Source organism: Schistocerca piceifrons, chromosome X (genome assembly GCF_021461385.2).
Source record: "Schistocerca piceifrons isolate TAMUIC-IGC-003096 chromosome X, iqSchPice1.1, whole genome shotgun sequence".
NCBI lineage: Eukaryota > Metazoa > Arthropoda > Insecta > Orthoptera > Acrididae > Schistocerca > Schistocerca piceifrons.
Window position 1 is genome coordinate 926,883,757 of NC_060149.1, and position 22,391 is coordinate 926,906,147.

Below are 22,391 nucleotides of genomic sequence, written 5' to 3' on the forward strand. Positions count from 1 at the left end.
GTGTCGTCGTTCACACCTCGGCGGGCAACATCACGTTCGTCGCTGCCTATCGACCGCCGTCTCGTCTGCTGGACCCTGCTGACATCGATGCTCTGCTCTCCTTGAGGGGGCAGGTGTTTGTCGCCGGGGACTTCAGTAGTAAACATGTCTCCTGGAACTCCAGGATCACCAATGCCGCTGGCCGCTGCCTACTCCGGGTAGCGGAACGTCACCATGCGCTTGTGGTGTAATCCTCCAGTCCTGCAGTTTTCCTCAGTCCTGGAAGCATGCAGAGATCGTGGCGATTCCGAAGATGGGGAAGGATCTGCGCCAGCCCACGAACTACAGACCTATTAGTTTACTGCCGGCCGTCTCCAAGGCCTTTGAAAGAGTGTACATCAGGCGGCTGCAGCGCCACATTGACGAGGAAGGCCTCCTGCCCGAAGAGCAGTTCGGCTTTCGCAGGGGCCACTCGTCAGTTCACAACTCCTTCGGCTAGTGGAAGATGCGTTCTTCGCCCTCGAGCAGCGCGAGTTCTTCGGGGCGGTGTTCCTGGGCGTGTCGCGTGCTTTCGACAGTGTGTGGCACCGCGGCCTCTTATGCAAACTTTTTGAACTTGGGGTCCCGACGTCACACGTCCGTCTCATCTGTTCCTATCTTGCTGATAGGACCTTCCATGTGCGGGCCGCGCATGGTTTGTCCTCCTTCCGCCGCATCAATGCTGGTGTGCCACAGGGCTAGGTCTTGGGGCCACTCCTGTACTTGCTGTACAGTTCTGATGCGCCGAAGATCGACCGTGTGCGGCTCGCCCTGTATGCGGACGACACGGCTCTATATACGAGGAGCCTCAATGCCGCCGTCTTGCGCCGTCGTCTGCAGCTCACCGTTGACACCCTGGCAGCCTGGGCCGTCAAGTGGCGTCTACAATTCAATGGGGCCAAGACGCAGTTCCTGGTCATCACCAGGCAACTCGTTCCTGCAGGTCTGCAACTGCTCACCGTCGGTGGCAGCCCTGTCCCGTGGCGTCCAACAGCGCATTACCTCGGCGTCACCATCGACCGCCGACTCACGTGGGTTCAGCACATCCGTGAAGTGAAGACCAAAGTGCGGAACAGGCTCCGCATCCTGTACCCGGTGCTGAATCCCAGCTCCCAACTACCACCACAGCTGGGCATCACTCTCTACAAGGCGCTGCTCCTCCCTGTACTCCAATACGCCGCCGTCGTCTGGGGGAATGCCGCCGACACGAACCTGAAGAAGCTGGAGACACTGCAGAATCGCATCCTTCGGCTGGCCTTACACCTGCCTTACAATTTCCCCACCGCTCATCTTCACGACGTCGTGGAAGTACCTCTGCTCCGTGACCTCTTCCAGGCGACCGCCCGCACCTTTTACGAACGTGCAGTCTGGTCACACAACACCCAAATCCGGACGCTGGGCCGCAAACTGCCATGCAGCGTCACCACCCGCTGGCCACACCTGCTCGCTGCATAGCTAGCACTGCAGAACTGTGCTGAGGAGACACCCAAGAAGACAATCTACATGTGAAGACGCATTACATCGGCATGCATGGGAGGCAAAGCAATAACTGCTGCGAACTCCATCACACATCGGAGGCCAAGTTATCTCCGTGCAGATCCACGCGAGGAGAGGGGGAAGAAATGAAAGAGGAAGCCGTCTGATAGAACTTTGCACAGAGCACAACTTAATCATAGCTAACACTTGGTTCAAGAATCATAAAAGGAGGTTGTATACATGGAAGAAACCTGGAGATACTGACAGGTTTCAGATAGATTATATAATGGTAAGACAGAGATTTAGGAACCAGGTTTTAAATTGTAAGACATTTCCAGGGGCAGATGTGGACTCTGACCACAATCTATTGGTTATGAGTTGTAGATTAAAACTGAAGAAACTGCAAAAAGGTGGGAATTTAAGGAGATGGGACCTGGATAAACTGACTAAACCAGAGGTTGTAGAGAGTTTCAGGAAGAGCATAAGGGAACAATTGACAAGAATGGGGGCAAGAAATACAGTAGAAGAAGAATGGGTAGCTTTGAGGGATGAAGTAGTGAAGGCAGCAGAGGATCAAGTAGGTGAAAAGATGAGGGCTAGTAGAAATCCTTGGGTGACAGAAGAAATACTGAATTTAATTGATGAAAGGAGAAAATATAAAAATGCAGTAAATGAGGCAGGCAAAAAGGAATACAAACGTCTCAAAAATGAGATCGACAGGAAGTGCAAAACGGCTAAGCAGGGATGGTTAGAGGACAAATGTAAGGGTGTAGGGGCTTATCTCACTAGGGGTAAGATAGATACTGCCTACAGGAAAATTAAAGAGACCTTTGGAGAAAAGAGAACCACTTGTATGAATATCAAGAGCTCAGATGGAAACCCAGTTCTAAGCAAAGATGGGAAAGCAGAAAGGTGGAAGGAGTATATAGAGGGTGTATACAAGGGCGATGTACTTGAGGACAATATAATGGAAATGGAAGAGGATGTAGATGAAGATGAAATGGGGGATATGACACTGTGTGAAGAGTTTGACAGAGCACTGAAAGATTTAAGTCGAAACAAGGCCCCCAGAGTAGACAACATTCCATTAGAACTACTGACAGCCTTGGGAGAGCCAGTCCTGATAAAACTCTACCATCTGGTGAGCAAAATGTATGAGACAGGCTAAATACCCTCAGACTTCAATAAGGATATAATAATTCCAATCCCAAAGAAAGCAGGTGTTGACAGATGTGAAAATTACCGAACTATCAGTTTAATAAGTCACGGCTGCAAAATACTAACGCAAATTCTTTACAGACGAATGGAAAAACTGGTAGAAGCCGACCTCGGGGAAGATCAGTTTGGATTCCGAAGAAATGTGTGAACACATGAGGCAATACTGACCCTACGGCTTATCTTAGAAGCTAGATTAAGAAAAGGCAAACCTATGTTTCTAGCATTTGTAGACTTGGAGAAAGCTTTTGACATTGTTGACTGGAATACTCTCTTTCAAATTCTGAAGGTGGCAGGGGTAAACTACAGGGAGCGAAAGGCTATTTACAATTTGTACAGAAACCAGATGGCAGTTATAAGAGTCGAGGGACATGAAAGGGAAGCAGTGGTTGGGAAGGGAGTGAGACAGGGTTGTAGCCTCTCCCCGATGTTATTCAATCTGTATATTGAGCAACCAGTAAAGGAAACAAAAGAAAAATTCGGAGTAGGTATTAAAATCCATGGAGAAGAAATAAAAACTTTAAGGTTCGCCGATGACATTGTAATTCTGTCAGAGACAGCAAAGGACTTGGAAGAGCAGTTGAACGGAATGGACAGTGTCTTGAAGGGAGGATATAAGATGAACATCAACAAAAGCAAAACAAGGATAATGGAATGTAGTCGAATTAAGTCGGGTGATGTATAGAGTATAGAGGATATAAAATGTAGACTGACAATGGCAAGGAAAGCGTTTCTGAAGAAGAGAAATTTGTTAACATCGAGTATAGATTTAAGTGTCAGGAAGTTGTTTCTGAAAGTATTTATATGGAGTGTAGCCATGTATGGAAGTGAAACATGGACAATAAATAGTTTGGACAAGAAGAGAATAGAAGCTTTCGAAATGTGGTGCTACAGAAGAATGCTGAAGATTAAATGGGTAGATCACATAACTAATGAGGAGGTATTGAATAGGATTGGGGGGAAGAGGAGTTTGTGGCACAACTTGACAAGAAGAAGAGATCGGTTGGTAGGACATGTTCTGAGGCATCAAGGGATCACCAATTTAGTACTGGAGGGCAGCATGGAGGGTAAAAATCGTAGCGGGAGACCAAGAGATGAATACGCTAAACAGATTCAGAAGGATGTAGGCTGCAGTACGTATTGGGAGATGAAGAAGCTTGCACAGGATAGAGTAGCATGGAGAGCTGCATCAAACCAATCTCACGACTGAAGACCACAGCAACAACAAGGGTAGTGAGAAGGTTCTATTGCAACAGAACTTTTGAAATGGTCTCTAGGAAAAATTTTAAAGAAATGAGCTGAAATTAATCTTTGAGAATACTTGGAAAACAGACAAACTCCAAGGAGAGTGGAAGGTGGCCCCGATACATCCACTACAGAGGAAAGATAATAAATAAGATTTTAAAAAACAACAGAGGAATTTTCAAAATTATATTCTTCTTGGGGTCCACAGCATCAATGTGTTTTGAGAATGAAAACATGGTCCAAGTCTATTTATTATATGTGCAATTAGTCAACTTCAACCGTGGTTCATTTTCAAGCTCATAGTTTAAGCTTCACACTTCATTCACATGTTACTATGTTGCTGTTACATGTGGACAGGTATACATCATATTTCTGTGCAAATGTGGCATGAAAACAATACAAAGTGTGCACTTTGCAAGTTTCTGTGCATATGTGGCACAGAAACAATAGAACAGTGTACACTATTGAATTGTTTTTGTGCTACAGATTCAGAGAAATACGATGTATACATGTCCACATGTACCAGAAATGTAATTGGCTAATTACACACATAATAAACAGATTACAGCCTACCTGGACCATTTTTTCATTGGCAAAATAGAGGAATTTCTTTGTAAAATTTGCAACCAGCTGCCTGTAACGTATTTTCCAAGATTATACTAAACAGAACCGGAGAGTAATTTAGGTGAATATCAAGGCATTTTAGAAAGTACGGATCAGGTTCTGAACAAATATTTAGATTACTGAATTCAAAAGTTCATTATCTTTCTTTGAAATTGTGTGTAATGTGTTGTGCAAGTGTAAAGTATGGGCTATTTTCCGAGCATCAGTATCATGACTCCACCGTGGGAGAGTAGTCTAAAGCATAGACTGTAAATCATGGATGCGGTTTGATTCCCAGAGATACCAACTTTTTTCCATTTTTTTATTCCTCATAATCTTAAACTAATAATTATAAAATTTAAATATTTTTTAACAGTTCAGTTTACATATGTAAAGTTAATATATTCAATTTAATTACGTTTACTATATCACAGATCAAAAGGCTAATGTCACCACATTGTATCACATTGGTATAATTTTGCATGAGCTGGCTCTGCTCAACAGCCTACTCAAATGTCATTTGCGCTGCCATTTTGGGAGTTTGACACAACGGAAGAAGACTAGTCTGAGTACCTAGTCCAATTGAAGGCTCATTTTGCAGTGCATCAGGTGAAAGGTACAATTAAACATTCTCATTTTTTGGCCACAGAAGGGATATTCATCTACCCCCTCTGCTGTAAACTCTTTCTTGCTTCTGGCCCTGAAAGTGTAGGCTATGAGGAATTAGTGAAGACCCTCAACAAATATTTTCATGAACATGTTCATATTGTGGCCATCCCCTGTAAATTTTTCTGATTGTGGAAACAGTCAGTGACAGACTTGCAAGGATTGAAGAGTCAGTGAAAATTTACATGTGATTGTGGACATTTTTACAGCAAGACAGTGGTATGTGATGCTAACATGCAAAATGTTGCCAATTCTAGCATTCACAAGCGGGTTCTTAAATACCATAACCCTTCTTTGCAGCACGTTTTGTGGATTATAGACTATCAGGACCCTTGAGATAGTCCAGCAGACAGTTTTTAAGTACTGGTAATGCCTATTTGTGGTGTAGCACAGCAGGATACTAATGCCTCACTCTAGGCCCACTCGCTGTGGCCCTCTCTGGCCCAGCACAAACAACAGCATAAAAGGTGAGGCAGCAGGCTCATGGCATACAGTCTTGCCCTCAACCATAATTGAGCATGTAAATGTCAATCTTTTCTCTCACAGGATGTGACTTGTTTTTTCTGTGGCATGTGTGGGCATGATCAGTTGGTATGCTTGCAGAAACATAAAGCACTTTTTTTCAGTTGCTTGCTCACGAGATCCTCAGTCTCATTTGGTGAATAATAATAATAATAATAATAATAATAATAATAATAATAATAATAATAATAATAATAATAATAATAATATAGATTTTATTGTCTTTAGGCCATTACAGCAATTGACAATGTCAAATGAAGATACAATTTACAATACAGTGTGATAAAGTGTTGACTACTGAAATATTTTAGCTTATATTAAATAAATGTACAGTGGGTCATCTATTAGATTAATGCATTTTACAGTGGAAGAATTCATTGATGTCATAGAACAGGTGGGCAATTAACCATTCATGCAGTCTTTCTTTGAATGTATGTTCAGGAAGACCCTGTATAGCATGTGGCACCTTATTAAATAGTTTGTGCCCTGTGACTTCATAGCTATTTATTGATTTTGATAATCTGTGGTAAGGCATGTATATGTGTTGCTTCTTGTATTGTAACAGTGTACATTTTCTCTGCGTTTCATATCTTGTAGGTTCTTCTTCATATAGATTAAGACATTGTATATATAGAGGTTCATTACTGTCATAATTCTTTGTTCAGTAAATAAGGGTTTGCAGTGAGCCTTGTGTGAAGAATTTGTAATTATCCTAATGGCTTTCTTCTGCAATAATAGGATGTCATGTATATGACAACAATTACCCCACAAGATAATGCCACAACAATTACCCCACAAGATAATGCCATAGGATATTATACTTTGGAAAAATGCAAAATAAGATGATTTGACGTACGTTTCAGGTGCACAATTTCTGAGTTGTCTTAACAAATAAATTACTCTAGATAGCTTACTACTAATATAGTTTACATGTTGGCCCCAGGATAACTTTTCATCTAAATAAACTCCCAGGAATTTAACAGAACTAGGGTCATCAGATTGTGGCTTGTCTCCTAGATTGAAGATTATCCGCTGAGTTTTATTTTCATTTAGCAGGAAACCATTTGCTCTGAACCAATATGCTGTGTGAGTGAGTGTATTTTCAGCACAGGTTTTAAGATCTTTAAGATTTTACTGCTATGTAGAAAAGTCGTATCGTCTGCATACAGTAGAAGGTCACTGATCATTATCAGACATAGGAAGGAGCCCAGTACAGATCCCTGAGGCACACCTACTTTAACATTTTCTATGTTTGACATTTCCTTACCAACACAAACTACCTGTTAATGGTTATTAAGATAAGCTTTTAATGGTCTGAGACTGTTTCATTTGATGCCATAGAATTCCAGTTTCTCTAGTAGCGGTGCGTGCTCACCACGGTCGAAGGCCTTGCTTAGGTCACAGAATGAGACCTGAGCAAAGCCTTTGTCCTCAAAAACTTTGAGGATGTAACTAACTACTGTGGGGATTGATCAATGGTCAACAGATTCTTCTTCCTAAACCCATATTGTGTAACATTAATTATTCCCAGGTTCTCAAAGTGAGATGATAATTGTTGGTACATGATGCATTCTATTACCTTAGAGAATGCGGGTACTATTGAAATAGGCCTATAACTAGATGGAGTCTTTATCTCCCTTTTTGTATACTGGGACAATCCTAGACAGTTTTAATTCATCAGGAAAATATCCCTCAAGTAAGCACTTGTTTATGCATTGGGTTAAAGGGTACAGAATTCAATCATACACTTTTTTTAGCAGGTTGTGTGATATGTCATATATATCTAAGCTATCAGTTGTTTTATGACCCCTTGTACAAATCTAGGTGATACTTTGGAGAAGGTTAGCATGCTTGTGTTTAGTGACTATCTACCCCAATTTTGAGAGAGTAACTCTGATGGACTAATGTCTCTATTTCTTTCTCTGAATTAATAAAAAAACTCATTGAGTGTTTGAGGTGGGATATTAATTTTGTCTTTTTTAGTATCTGTGGGGCACAGTCAGACTTCATACTATTGTATATGTTGTACAGTAACAAAACTTGTTTTTTTAGATCTATCAGCTGTTTAGTGTGCCACATATTTTGACTGTTTTGAGATCTGGATTTGTGGCTGTTATCCATTATTTTGATTTTCTTTATGGGAATACTATGGTTAAATAGGGTCAAGAGTGTGTTTAAAAAATCTATCAAATATTATTTTGTCTGGCAGATCATTACTTGATGTGTACTGTCCATCGACACTACAATAGCCAAACCAGTCTCTGTGCGCAAGGGAATTACAAAATGTGTTAATTTTATCCTCAGTTATGGGTCTGGTAATCACAACTGTTGGGACAGATCTGTTTGTATTGTTCCTATTGAGGGGAATTTTACCTGCATAATTTGGAGATAGAGTCATGGTCTGAGAATGGGAACACTACAACTTCACATGTGTTTTCAGTGGTCTTGAAGTTTACAAAGATGTTATCTAAACATGCTTCGTTTCTTGTGGGCCTGTTATTGACATGATGAAAACTGTATTGTCTTAGTAAGTTATCCAGTTCTGCAACGCTACCCGTACATTTAGTAACATCAAAATCAGCATTCAAATCACCTCCTACTGCAATATCAACCTGTAGCCATTTAATATTACGTAAATCACCCAGTAGCATGTCCATTTTTTCTAAAAATATGTTAATACTTCCCTTTGGTGATCTGCACATAAATACTACAATTAGCTTATGACTATTAATGATTATACCCACAACTTCAAAGTGCTGTTCATCACAAAGGGAATTCAGGTCAAGTTTGGTTATTGTGCAACTGGGTGACTGGTTGGTATAAACTGCCATGCCACCTCTAATGTGCGCTTTGCTGCAGTAGCAATTTACTATACTAAAGTTGTCAAATTTGGTAACTGCAAGTTCATTCTCATTAGCCCAGTATTCACTCAGACAAAAAACATCAAACAGGTTATCAAGATGAAACTCATTCATGATAAGTTTTTTATCTTTCAGTCCTTGACCATTAGGGTAACATATTTCAAGATCTACACGTTGTGTTTGCTCCATTAACTAATGTTGCTAGTGCAGAACAGCATCATATTGGCCCTAATGTGAAGAAGTCACAACCCTTTTCTTCAGCACAATGTCAGGTCAACAAACTTTTTGGCACAGTTGTCACTGCTGGATAGATTGTTTGCTTCCTACTGCACACAACAGGTGCCTCCATTACTAGTATCCATGTACAGATCACCAAAGGGAAGCATTAACATATTTTTAAAAAAAATGGACATGCTATTGAGTGAATTAAGTAATATTAAATGGCTACATTATGATATTGCAATAGGACGTGATTTGAATGCTGATTTTGATGTTACTAAATGTAAGGGTAGTGTTGAAAATCTGGAAAACTTACTAAGACAATACAATTTACATCATGTTAATAACAGGCCCACAAGAAACAAAGCATGTTTAGATAACATCTTTGTAAACTTCAAGACCACTGAAAACTCATGCAAAGTTGTAGTGTTCCCATTCTCTGACCATGACTCCGTATCTCTAAATTATGCAAGTAAAATTCCCCTCAATAGGAGCAATGCAAACAGACCTGTCCCAACAGTTGTGATTACCAGACCGATAACTGAGGGTAAAATTAACACATTTCGTAATTCCCTTGCTGACAGAGACTGGTTTGGCCATTGTAGCGTCGATGGACATTACACATCAAGTAATGACCTGCCAGCCAAAATAATATTTGATAGATTTTTTAATGCATTCTTAACCCTATTTAACCATAGTATTCCCTAAAGAAAATCAAAATAATGGACAGCAGCCACAAATCCAGATCTCAAAACAGACAAAATATATGGTACACTAAACAGCTGGTAGATCTAAAGAAACAAGTTTTGTTACTGTACAACATATACAATAGTATGAAGTCTGACTGTGCCAAATCAGCCTATGTGGAATGCAGGAATGAATACAAAAAAGCCATCCTGCAAGCCAAAAAAACCTACAATGCCAACAGCATACATAATTCCACCAATAAATGCAAAACCGCTTGGAAAGTAATTAACAGTGCTGCCAGAGATACTAAAAAAGACAAAATTAATATCCCACCACAAACACTCAATGAGTTTTTTATTAATTCAGTGAAAGAAATAGGAGACGCAATTATCAAACCAGACATTAGTCCATCAGAGTTACTCTCCCAAAATTGGGGTAGACAGTCACTAAATTCAAGCATGATAACCTTCTCCGAAGTATCGCCTAGATATGTACAAGGGGTCATAAAACAACTGAAATCATCTGATAGCTTAGATATATATGGCATATCATGCAACCTGCTAAAAAGTGTGTGACTGCATTCTCTATCCCTTAACCCATTGCATAAACAAGTGCTTACTTGAGGGATATTTTCCTGATGAGTTAAAACTGTCTAGGATCGTCCCAGTATACAAAAAGGGAGATAAAGACTCTCCATCTAGCTACAGGCCTATTTCAATAGTACCCGCATTCTCCAAGGTAATAGAATGCATCATGTACCAACAATTATCATCTCACTTTGAGAATCTAGGAATAATTAATGCTACACAATACGGGTTTAGGAAGAATCTGTCGACCATTGATGCAACCGACACGGTAGTCAGTTACATCCTCAAAGTTTTTGAGAACAAAGGCTTTGCTCAGGTCTCATTCTGTGACCTAAGCAAGGCCTTCGACTGTGTTGAGCACATGCCACTACTAGAGAAATTAGAATTCTACGGCATCAAAGAAACAGTCTCAGACTATTAAAAGCTTATCTCAACAACCGTAAACAGGTAGTTTGTGTTGGTAAGGAAATGTCAAACATAGAAAATGTTAAAGTAGGTGTGCCTGAGGGATCTGTACTGGGCCCCTTCCTGTTTCTGATAATGATCAATGACCTCCCCTCGTTTATTAGATCCACCACTGTATTGTATGCAGATGATACAACTTTTCTCCATAGCAGTAACAATCTTAATGATCTTAAAACCTGTGCTGAAAATACACTCACTCATGCAGCATATTGGTTCAGAGCAAATGGTTTCCTGCTAAATGAAAATAAAACTCAGCGGATAATCTTCACTCTAAGAGACAAGCCACAATCTGATGACCCTAGTTCTGTTATCCTGGGGCCAACATGTAAACTATATTAGAAGTAAACTATCTAGAGTAATTTATTTATTAAGACAACTCAGAAATTGTGTACCTGAAACATACATCAGATCATCTTATTTTGCATTTTTCCAGAGTATAATATCCTATGGCATTATCTTGTGAGGTAACTGTTCAAATGGCTCTGAGCACTATGCGACTTAACTGCTGAGGTCATCAGTCGGGGTAACTGTAGTCATATACATGACATCCTATTATTGCAGAAGAAAGCCATTAGGATAATTACAAATTCTTCACATAAGGCTCACTGCAAACCCTTATTTACTAAACAAAAAATTATGACTGTAATAAACCTCTGTATATACAATGTCTTAATCTTTACGAAGAAGAACCTACAAGATGTGAAAGGTAGAGAAAATGTACATTGTTACAACACAAGAAGCATCAAACACATATACACGCCTTACCACAGACTATCAAAATCAATAAATAGCTATGAAGTCACAGGGCACAAGCTATTTAATAAGCTGCCACATGCCATACAGGATCTTCCTGAACATATATTCAAAGAAAGACTGCATGAATGGTTTATTGCCCACCCGTTCTATGATATCAATGCATTCTTCAACTGTAAAATGCAGTAATCCAACAGATGACCCACTGTACATTTATTGTAATATAAGCTAAAATATTTCAGTAGTCAATACCTTATCACACTGTATTGTAAATTGTAACTTCATTTGACATTGTCAATTGCTGTAATGGCCTAAAGACAATAAAATCTTTATTATTGTTATTATTATTATTATTATTATTATTATTACTTGACCATTGTACTTATGAACTGCTGAGCCAGCCCCAGCTGTGCAAATCGCACACTATGCTTACTGCACATACTGGCCAAGACCTTCCCGTTTTAGGTACTGGAAGCCTTCCAGCCTCTTTTCACAATCTAACAAAAACAATGACATTTACACGGTCCAGCAAAAATACTTTTGGACTGGACTGATTTGATTTGTTCATTATGAATCCAGGACAATGTACTTTCCGTTGCTTCTATTGAACCTCAGGGCAGTGTTGCGAAATTGTGTGAATTATTTCACGATTTGCTTGTGAAAGGTCTGGGCAAAGCTAATGGTTCTACTGCTCGTGTCATGATGAAGGACAATGTGCAGCCACGTTTTTGTAAAGCTTATCCCATTCCACATGCTATTCATGACCAAGTGTCTCAGGAACTTTCTGCATAGCAAAACAATGGTGCTACAACACATGTTGTGGCTAGTCAGTGGAAGTACCCATCCGTAATTCTGAAGAAGCCTTCTGGCAAACTTAGGTTGTGTGCCAATTTCAAAGTTACAGTGAACCCTCAGACTATCATTGATTCGTATCAATTGCAGTGCCCGGAAGATCTGATGGACCGATTGGGTGCAGGTCATTACTTTTTAAAAATTGATTTGCATGAAACTTACTTGCAAATGCCACTGGATACACTGTTGCAGCAGGTATTTGTCATCAATACCCACTTGGGGTTGTTCAGGTTTCTGAGTTTGCCTATTGGCAGTGCTTCTACACAGCCATATTTCAGCGCTACTAGGAGCAATTGCCTGCAGCTGTGCCTTTTTGTTCTGAGTACTTGGACAATTTCATGGTGTTGGGTTGCACCCCTGAAGAACATACTGGCAATCTTCATGCACTGTTTCATGTGTTATCAGCAGCAGACCTCAAGTGCAACAGAGACAAATGTGTTTTTTAAATGAAAATAGAGTACTTGGGACATGTGATAAATAGCCAGAATGTCCATCCATTTCTTCCACATTTGCTTGCTATCCATGACCTTTCACCTCTTCACATTGTTTGTGAATTACAATCTATGATGGGAAAGCTCACTTACTACATCCAGTTTATTCCTAATGCCGTCCAAACAGCTGCTCCCTTGCATTGTTATTACCACTATAACTTCCCTTTTCTTTGCTCTAAGGAGTGTCAACTGGCCTTCCAGAAGCTCAGTGAGGCTTTACTCAGTGATTGTCACCTTTTAAATTTTGATCTTGCCAAGTTCGTAATTTTGGCCATGGATGCATCCTACAGACTTGGCACAGTTTTGTAGCTCAGGATTGGTTCAGCATACAAGCCAATTGCATATGCTTTGAAGTTGCTGCACAAGGCTGAAAATAAAGCTCTCACAATTATCTATGGGGTGACCAAGTTTTGACAGTATCTTTTTGACAGGAAGCCCCTTCAGTTCCTGTTTAGCCTGTTTAAACTGATTCCCCCCTCATACAGCTCAAATGCTGCAATGATGGGCCCTTTTCTTTTTTGCTAAACTACCAGTATAAGATTGTATATTGGGCCGCTTCTAAACATTCAAATGCTGACACTCTCTTGCATCCCCCTGTTGGACCATATTTGGCTTTTGACACATCGGAAGCTTCTTGTTGTTACGTTGAGCTCAGGCCACAGATGTCTTGCAGGGCTTCCTGCTCAGCCACTGCAAGATTGCCCAGGCCATGGCAGTGGATCCAGACTTACAAGTTCTATTGCACTACATCCATACCAGATGGCCACCCTGGGCCATGCAGATCCGTAGCCAGGTGATTCGCTGATACTTTGCCCATTGCAGTCCAACAGGGAGTGATTTTACTGCAGACTGAGAATGACCAGTTGTGAGTGGTGATTCCTAAGGCCCTTCAACAACATGTGCTTTGCTTGCTCCACCAAGGTCATTGGAGTATCACATTTGAACCAAGCATTTGACAGGACAACATTGTATGAGGCAGGGGATGGACGGATTCACACTTTGAACAGATGATGTCGCAGCATCTCACCTGTGTATGCACCAAGGCAAGAGTGTAATTTCTATGAACAGTCTCACAGATAAGCTAACCCAAATTAAATAGTGACTGCTGAAGAGACAGCATTTACTGTCCTGCTTGCCAATGCTAAATCTGTAGTTTAGTAGAATCAAAGAGAATAATTTCTAGAAATGTGTAAGAATTCAGCAATGACTTGAAAGTCTGTATATGCCTCCTCCTGTCTGCCCTTCCCCCCTTGTGGACACCTATGGTAGTACACTATGTACTGTACTAAACATGTGGAGCACGTGGCCCCCAGCAGGCATGTAGTATCAGGCATGGAGCTCTTCTGTGTCTGCTGGTGACCTCGTGGCAGTCGAAGTGTTAATATTAGGACAGACTGAGTTATCCGATATCTCAATACTTTCATAACTTTGATGGACAACAGATTACTTTAAACAGTGTGTGTGACCATAAACTGATTCAGATCAAAATGTGATAGTTGTAAAGGGTATAATTAAATTTAAAAACATAACAAGATACACATCACAGAAAAATGTGACATCATTAGATGCAAAGAGTACTAGTGAATTTGGAATTATGAAAGGCTGTAAGCTTTTTATTGTTTAAGATGAAACAGAGACAAGAGAAATCTAATACAAGAAAGGAAAGCAGTACCAATAGGGCAGGGCTGTGTTTACATGGAATGCACTGGGTCCTCTGGTCCAAGTGAACTAATCATTGACTGGAAATGGTTATGTTCGACTACTTGGAGATCATTTGCAGCCAAAATCACCCAAAACGAATCCCATCAAACATTTATGGGACATAATTAAAAGGTCATGCAACACTTTTGCAATTAATGGTGACTATAGAGACAGAATGGCTCAATATTTCTTCAGGGAACTTCCAACGAGTTGTTGAGTCCATGCCACATCTAGTTGCTGCACTACACCAGGCAAAAGGAGGTCAGACATCATATTAGGAGATATGCCATGACTTTCATCATTTCACTGTGTGTAGATCCTGTACCAAATAAGAAGGAATCACCAGAAGTTTTAATTTTTTTATTTATCCTTTGGTAGACAGTAAATGTTGTATGGATGTTATCCAAATATAAATGTAAATTTTATATGAAATTGTTGTTAGCAAATAGAACATACAAATATATACATAAAATAGTACAAACAGAATAATATAGTTTTTCATACTTTTATGTCCCACAGCCAGCAAACCCTTTTATATACAACAATGAGTCAGCAAAAGTTTCACATCATACAAGTGCTGCCCATTAGATGTGTAAATATAATGAAAATGTTTGGGGTAAAAGATAGTATTTTTTGTTTTAGTTCAATATAAACATTACCAGAAAAACGTTGTTGATGAACATAGTCATGTCACTTGCTGAGTAAAAGCATTGTTTCAGTAGAAATTTTTAAAATTCTGCTTTAAATTTATTTTTGCCTTGCAGCTTTTCAATGAAGACTGGCAGCACATTGTAAAATCAACAGTGATATGACTCACATGCCTTTCTTTGTGTGTCAGCTGTGTATGTAGTGCTGTGCTGTTTTGAGTATTGTAAATATGCAAGTAAGCATTTGTCTAAAACACTTCAAGGTGGGTCTTGATATATAAAAAATATTTGTATATGCATGTAGTGAAAATATTGTTAGAATTTTAAGCTTTCTGAATACAAGTGTTTAGCATCTCTGTGGGGGACTGTAATCTTCAAATGGGTTGTCCATGATAAGGTTAAACGTTCCATACACAACAAAATAATTAGAAATGGAGCACAAGCTTGGATATGATCAGAATTAGGAACATAATTGGAGTGATTCTTTTAAGAAGTACCTTCTTGGCATTTGCCTCAATCATTTTTTATAATCATAAACTACTACAGTGAAAAATGTCAATCTCTTAGAATGTACATGACAAATACAGTTCAAACAGTGATCAACAATTGAAGTACAAATGCAGTATAAGTTAACCTTCACTGTTCACATGTTCCAGCTGATCACCTGTCTGACCACTTAAAAAACAGAATACTATGTGGCTGCAAGAAAAATAATCTCTCTCTTGTGCATCCACATTTCAGTGTGCAAGCTAATGTATGGTCCATGGAGGATGGTGCTCCAAACTAATAATATCCATTTTCTGTCTTGTTCAATTTGCATATGGAGTGAAGGCAAATATGATTGCCTGTGTGCCTGTTCAATTTGCATATGGAGTGAAGGCAAATATGATTGCCTGTGTGCCTCTGTACATGCCCAGATTTTTCTTATCTTTTTCTTTTGGCTCCTATGAGAGATGTATGATGAAGGCAGCAGAATTGTTAGTCTTTCTTGAATGTTAGATCTCTAAATTTATCCAACACAAAAATGGTTCAAATGGCTCTGAGCACTATGGGACTCAACTGCTGAGGTCATTAGTCCCCTAGAACTTAGAACTAGTTAAACCTAACTAACCGAAGGACATCACAAACATCCATGCCCGAGGCAGGATTCGAACCTGCGACCGTAGCGGTCTTGCAGTTCCAGACTGCAGCGCCTTTAACCGCACGGCCACTTCGGCCGGCTATCTAACACAGTTTCATAGGAATGCCATTAGAATTCTTCTGCAGATTTGTATTTACATTTTATTAAGGATCTCTGTTACACTTTCATATGGACTGTACCAACCCGTTGCAATCCTAGCACTTTGTTTCAGAATTCCTTTGATGTTTGCTGTCATGTCTACATGATAGGACCTCCAACTGATGGAGCTGTATTCAGGATAGGTTAACTTGTCTTTGTGCAATTGCCTTTACAAATTCACTGTGCTTTCTCAGAACTTTCCCAACTAAACTAATATTGAGTTCCCATTTGCTCCAGTCCATGTCACTTTGTAGGATTACCCTTGCAAGTGTAAACAATTTAACTTGCTCCGTAAGTTTATCACTAATCTTGTAATCAGATGCTATTTTATTTCTTTACTAAACCATTTCCAAAGTGTTGGGCACCGAAATTAAAAATAAAAATATTGGCAAATATGTGTTTATATTGTTTAAGGCAGCATTGCCAGTCATAATTGGTAGATGTTTTCTTCTATTTAACTTCCAGTTCAAAGACAAACATGAAATATGTGTGCTGTTTGTAGACAATCAACCAAACCCAACACTATGGAACCATCAATTTCAGAATAGCAGTGATTATTCCATCTTTGAATGACACTTACACAAAATGTTCCACACAATTATATGTTGTAACCAATACTCACAAACTTTGCAAGCTGAGCATTCATACAGTACCAGCCCTAATTACCTTGACATTGACAAAAAGTTAAATGCCACTCCTCCTCGATACAGAAGATTCTAGACAGCTGTGGGTAGCATGTGCTATGTGAAATCAATGTTCTTATGACCAGGACAATCAGACTAGGTACCCCTATTTCTCCACAAAATGTTCCTCATAATTCAGAGGGTCAAAAACAATGAACAATTTGCTCATTCAGAAATATTCATTCCAGTGCCTAATATTGCCTTCATTCCAGTGCCTAATATTGCCTTTAACATGTTATCAGTGTAGAGATATGTATAACTTACCAACATTCATATTTCTGTATTTTTAACAGTTACCCAAATGACATAATCCATGACAGGAAATGAAAAACTGAAACAAGTACCCATATAAAATTAATTTACGATAAAATTTGTAAACATTTTATGCCATGCGGATGCTGTTATAATAATCCAAGAAACTGAAGATAGACTGAAGTGTTCTGTACAGAACATCAGTCAGCTCTGTGAAATGTATTCCTTAAAAATCTCCACTTGGAAAACAAATTTAATGGCATAGTGCAGTAATGAGCTGATATGAGTAAAAGTATTTTTCCAGCAGAAAAATATAGAAAATCTCCACTTTGAATTATCTAGGATCTAACATAAGCAATAACAGAGATAGAGATACCCAGAAAGTAACTTTTCAAGTTGCAAGCAATATATGGAACTAAATATAACATTTTAAAGGATAAAACAAGAATTAGATTTTACAATACTGTGCCTGTTCCTTCATTTCTGTATGGATGTGTGAGCTGGGTATGAAGACAGAAAACAATGACTAGGGTGCAAAACTATAACATGAGATACCTAAGGACAACTAAGGGACATACTAGGGAACACATGGTTAGGAATTAAAATATAGGACAGGAGTTAAAAGTAGAAGCAGTCAAAACCAGAATGTAGATGCAACATGTCATGTGACTGGACATTATCAGTTCCCAAAAGGTACCTTTGTGCTATGCATCGAGAGTAAAAATAGATATGAGAAGAACAAGGAGATAGAACTTAGTGCTGTTAAGATGGAACCCTTGAAGTGGAGGATGAGGAAGAGATATCTGAATTTCAATTTGTAGCTATTAAAATTTTCAGATTTAAAAGAGATACCAGGAATGTTGTGTTTAAAGTAGTTATAACAGAAATTGTATAACATATAAACAATGGCTGTTACATTGTTGCATTCGATTCTCCTAAAACTAGAAAAAAATTATTTCTTTCAATTCTTTCCAGATAAACACTGGTGCTGACAGTTCTAAAATACTCATATCAAAAATCAAGAAATGCTCCATATAGGTGATAGTATCAAGGTATTAGTGATAAACCATAGATACATTCATAAAAATGTTAGAGCTTGAAACAATGTTGGATAGATGTCAGGCCCACATAACATTTGGAACAGGGAGGAGGCTAAAACTGACCATCTTGAGGGTCTTGCAAAGTTGTAATTCCCTCAGTCTGTAGGGTGAATAAAACCCCTCCAACTACAATGCCTGACAAAAAAAGGTGAAGCACCCAGAAAATATGGTAAGACATGAATGAAACTTTATACAAATACACACCATCAGTGTAAAGTTGCAATTCTCTGTGATAGGTAGAATGGCTGCCAGTATTGTTCACGTTTAGTGTTGTTATTAGGCCTGGTAGGGTACATGAGGGGCATGAACAATGTCAGATGTTGAGTGATCACTGTGAAGTATATGTAGATTTAATGATGAATTGAGGTTCAGCAGTACCCTGGATGGCTATCGTTGGCGAGTATGGCAGTAAGCTGGGCAGAGGCACAGCAGGACTCTTGGCGTCATGGAGAGGGGAGCCATTGTTTATGACTTTGGGTCATGGCTGATAGTGATTGAGGTAACAGTACATCACAGACATTCTGTGTGCTCATGTGTTACCTGTCACATTACATTAATGTAGTGCCATTTTTCAACAGGACAATGCTAGTCCACACATGTGTCTATGACCTGTCTGCATGATGGCGAGGTACCCCCATGACCAGGAGGATCCCCATATCTGTCCCCAATAGAACATGTGTGGGACCAGCTCGGATTTCAACTCTATCCCAGTGCCAATATCCAGGATACCAAGGATTAGTTATAACAGTTGCAGACTACCTAGCCTCAGGAGAGTATACAACAACCTTCTAACACCCTTCCCATATCAATCTTTTACTAGGGAATAGGGATTCTCTCTGATGATGTTAGTTGCTTCTGCAAAATTAATGTGGTAGCCATTAGATGATCCAGCTACAACTGTTATTCCAGTTATGATTTTTATTCATACACAAATAATCTCACATAATTTCTACTGCAGTTGATTTAAGATTATTGTCTGTTGCTACAAACATATGAATCTGTACATCTAGAACCAGGGGCTCAAGGATGCAACAGCTTTGTCTATATAAGTAATGAATCTGGTAGGAAGGCTTCAGTCTTCATTCAGCCGCACGAGCAACAGCATTGGACCGCTCACACAGAAGATGCCACAATATTATAGGAGAAGAATGCATAGCCGCCCTACAGTGTATAAAGCAATAGACAATATTGCTATTAATACCTCTAACTATATAGGTGCTCAAGTCGTCCTGCGTGGTCCATCAGTGTTCTGTGGTGGAGTTCTTAACTTTACTATTACCAATAATGATACCCAGCAGCACGGTAACGGATGGGTAACTGTTGCCCTCGTCCGTGGACCAAAAGTCGACAAAGTTGCAGGGCTAGAAAGTTTTAACTTTCGTGACGTCATCACATTCCAGACATTTCACGTCGCAGAGGTCTACAATAGAGAAATGGGTAAATCGTATTACTTGCCATCAGTGCCTTTCGTTCTCAGGACCAGGATCATCATAAAATAAATGAATCTGAATCTGTGTCAGTGTGGGTTAAAATACAGATTCATATGTTTGTAGCAACAGACAATAATCTTAAATCAACTGCAGTAGAAACTATGTGAAATTATTTGTGTATGAATAAAAATCACAACTGGAATAAAAGTTGTAGCTGGATCATCTATTGGCTACTACATTAATTTTGCAGAAGCAACTAACATCATCAGAGAGAATCCCCATTCCCTAGTAAAAGATTCATGTGCGAAGGGTGTTAGAAGGTTGTTGTATACTCTCCTAAGGCTAGGTAGTCTGCAACTGTTACAATTAATCCTTGGTATCGTGGATATTGGCACTGGGGTAGAGTTGAAATCCGAGCTGGTCCCACACATGTTCTATTGGGGACAGATATGGGGATCTTCCTGGTCATGGGAGTACCTCACCATCATGCAGACAGTTCATAGACACATATGCCATGTGTGGACTAGCATTGTCCTGTTGAAAAATGGCGCTACATTAATGTAATGTGACAGGTAACACATGAGCACACAGAATGTCTGTGATGTACTGTTACCTCAATCACTATCAGCCATGACCCAAAGTCATAAACAATGGCTCCCCTCTCCATGACGCCAAGAGTCCTGCTGTGCCTCTGCCCAGCTCGCTGCCATACTCGCCATCGATAGCCATCCAGGGTACTGCTGAACCTCAATTCATCATTAAATCTACATATACTTCACAGTGATCACTCAACATCTGACATTGTTCATGCCCCTCATGTACCCTACCAGGCCTAATAACAACACTAAACGTGAACAATACTGGCAGCCATTCTACCTATCACAGAGAATTGCAACTTTACACTGATGGTGTGTATTTGTATGAAGTTTCATTGATGTCTTACCATATTTTCTGGGTGCTTCACTTTTTTTTGTCAGGCATTGTAGTTGGAGGAATTTTATACACCCTATAGTTGACTGAGGGAATTACAACTTTGCAAGTGACAGAGGAAAGAAAAATTTCCACAAAAAAGTTACAAAAGCTTTCTTTGAAAATTACCTAGAACAGATGGTTTGGCATCCACGTATGTGGAAAATATACTAAACATGTTGGCAACAAATGAATGACCAACCTCAATGACGACATAGATTTTTGGACAACTTGGTTGTAGAGAGAAGCAGCGATTAGTATGATTAATCAATAAGTCAAGAACAGTCTTAATCGCATTTATTGTTGTTATAATACCACCAACCGATTTCAACCTGATGTAGGGGTCATCTTCTGGGCGTTTACACCATTGGTCGACTGTGGTGGTGTCACTCCATCCGTTATGTAGACAGGAGTGACACCACCAGCAGTCGACCAGTGGTGTAAACGCCCAGAAGATGACCCCTACGTCGGGTTGAAACTGGTTGGCGGTATTATAACAATAATAAATGCGATTAAGACTGTTCTTGAATTATTCATTGAGGACTATTACATAGAGACTAGTATCAATGATCATGATGCAGTTGTAGCAACAAGGTGAAAAAAGCATACAGAAAGGTCAACATGTTCAGTAAAATGGATAAAGAAGAGGTTATGTTATTTCTTTAGCAAGAGGTGCAATCATATGACCCAACTAGTCACCATGTGGAGAAACTGTGGCTCAACTTCAAATGAATAGTCAACCAAGCTCTTAAAGAATTGGTACTTGTCAGAATAATTGAAGGTGGTACAAATTCCTTTTGGTGTTGTTTTTGTTTTGGTCTTCAGTCCAAAGTATGGATTAGCACTGTTCTCCATGGTAGTCTGTCCTGTATACACCTTTTTATCTCTGATTAGCTACTGCAATCTACATCTATTTGAACCTGCTTACTGTAGTTAGGCCTTGGTCTCACTTTCCAATTTTACCCCCCAAACTTCCCTCCACCAGGAAACTGACAATTTGTTGATGCCTTTACACCATATCAACTACATTCTTTTAATCAAGTTGTGGCATAAATTTATTTTGTCCCAATTGAAATCAGTACCTCTTCATTAGTTGTCTTATGCAATCTTCAGCATTCTTCTGTAGCACAATACTTCATAAGTTTGTATTCTCTTCTTGTCCGAAATGTTTTTCATCCACATTTCACTTCCATATAAGTCTACACCCTAGACAAAAACCTTTGAAAAAAGGTTCCTTACACTTACATTTATATTCAGTATTAACAAATTCTGTTTTTCAGAAATGGGTTTCTTTCTATTGGCAGTATGCATTTTATACACTCTCTAGTTTGGCCATTGTCAGTTAACTTACTGCCTAAATAGCAAAACTCACCTACTACTTTTAGTGTCTCAGTCCCTTACCTAATTTCCTCAAATTACTTGATTTCATTTACACATGATTTACTTTTGTTGATGCCCGTCTTATAACATCTTTTTAAGCTACTACAACCATCCATTCTGTTTACCTGATCTTCCACGCCCTTTGTCTTCTCTGAAAGCATTAAAATATTATTGAAAAACCTTGAAGTTTTATTTCTTCTCCCTGAACATTAATTTCCTTTCCAAATGCCTTGTTAGTTTTCTTCACTGCTTGCTCTATATACAGTTTCAATAACAGTGGGGATAGGCTA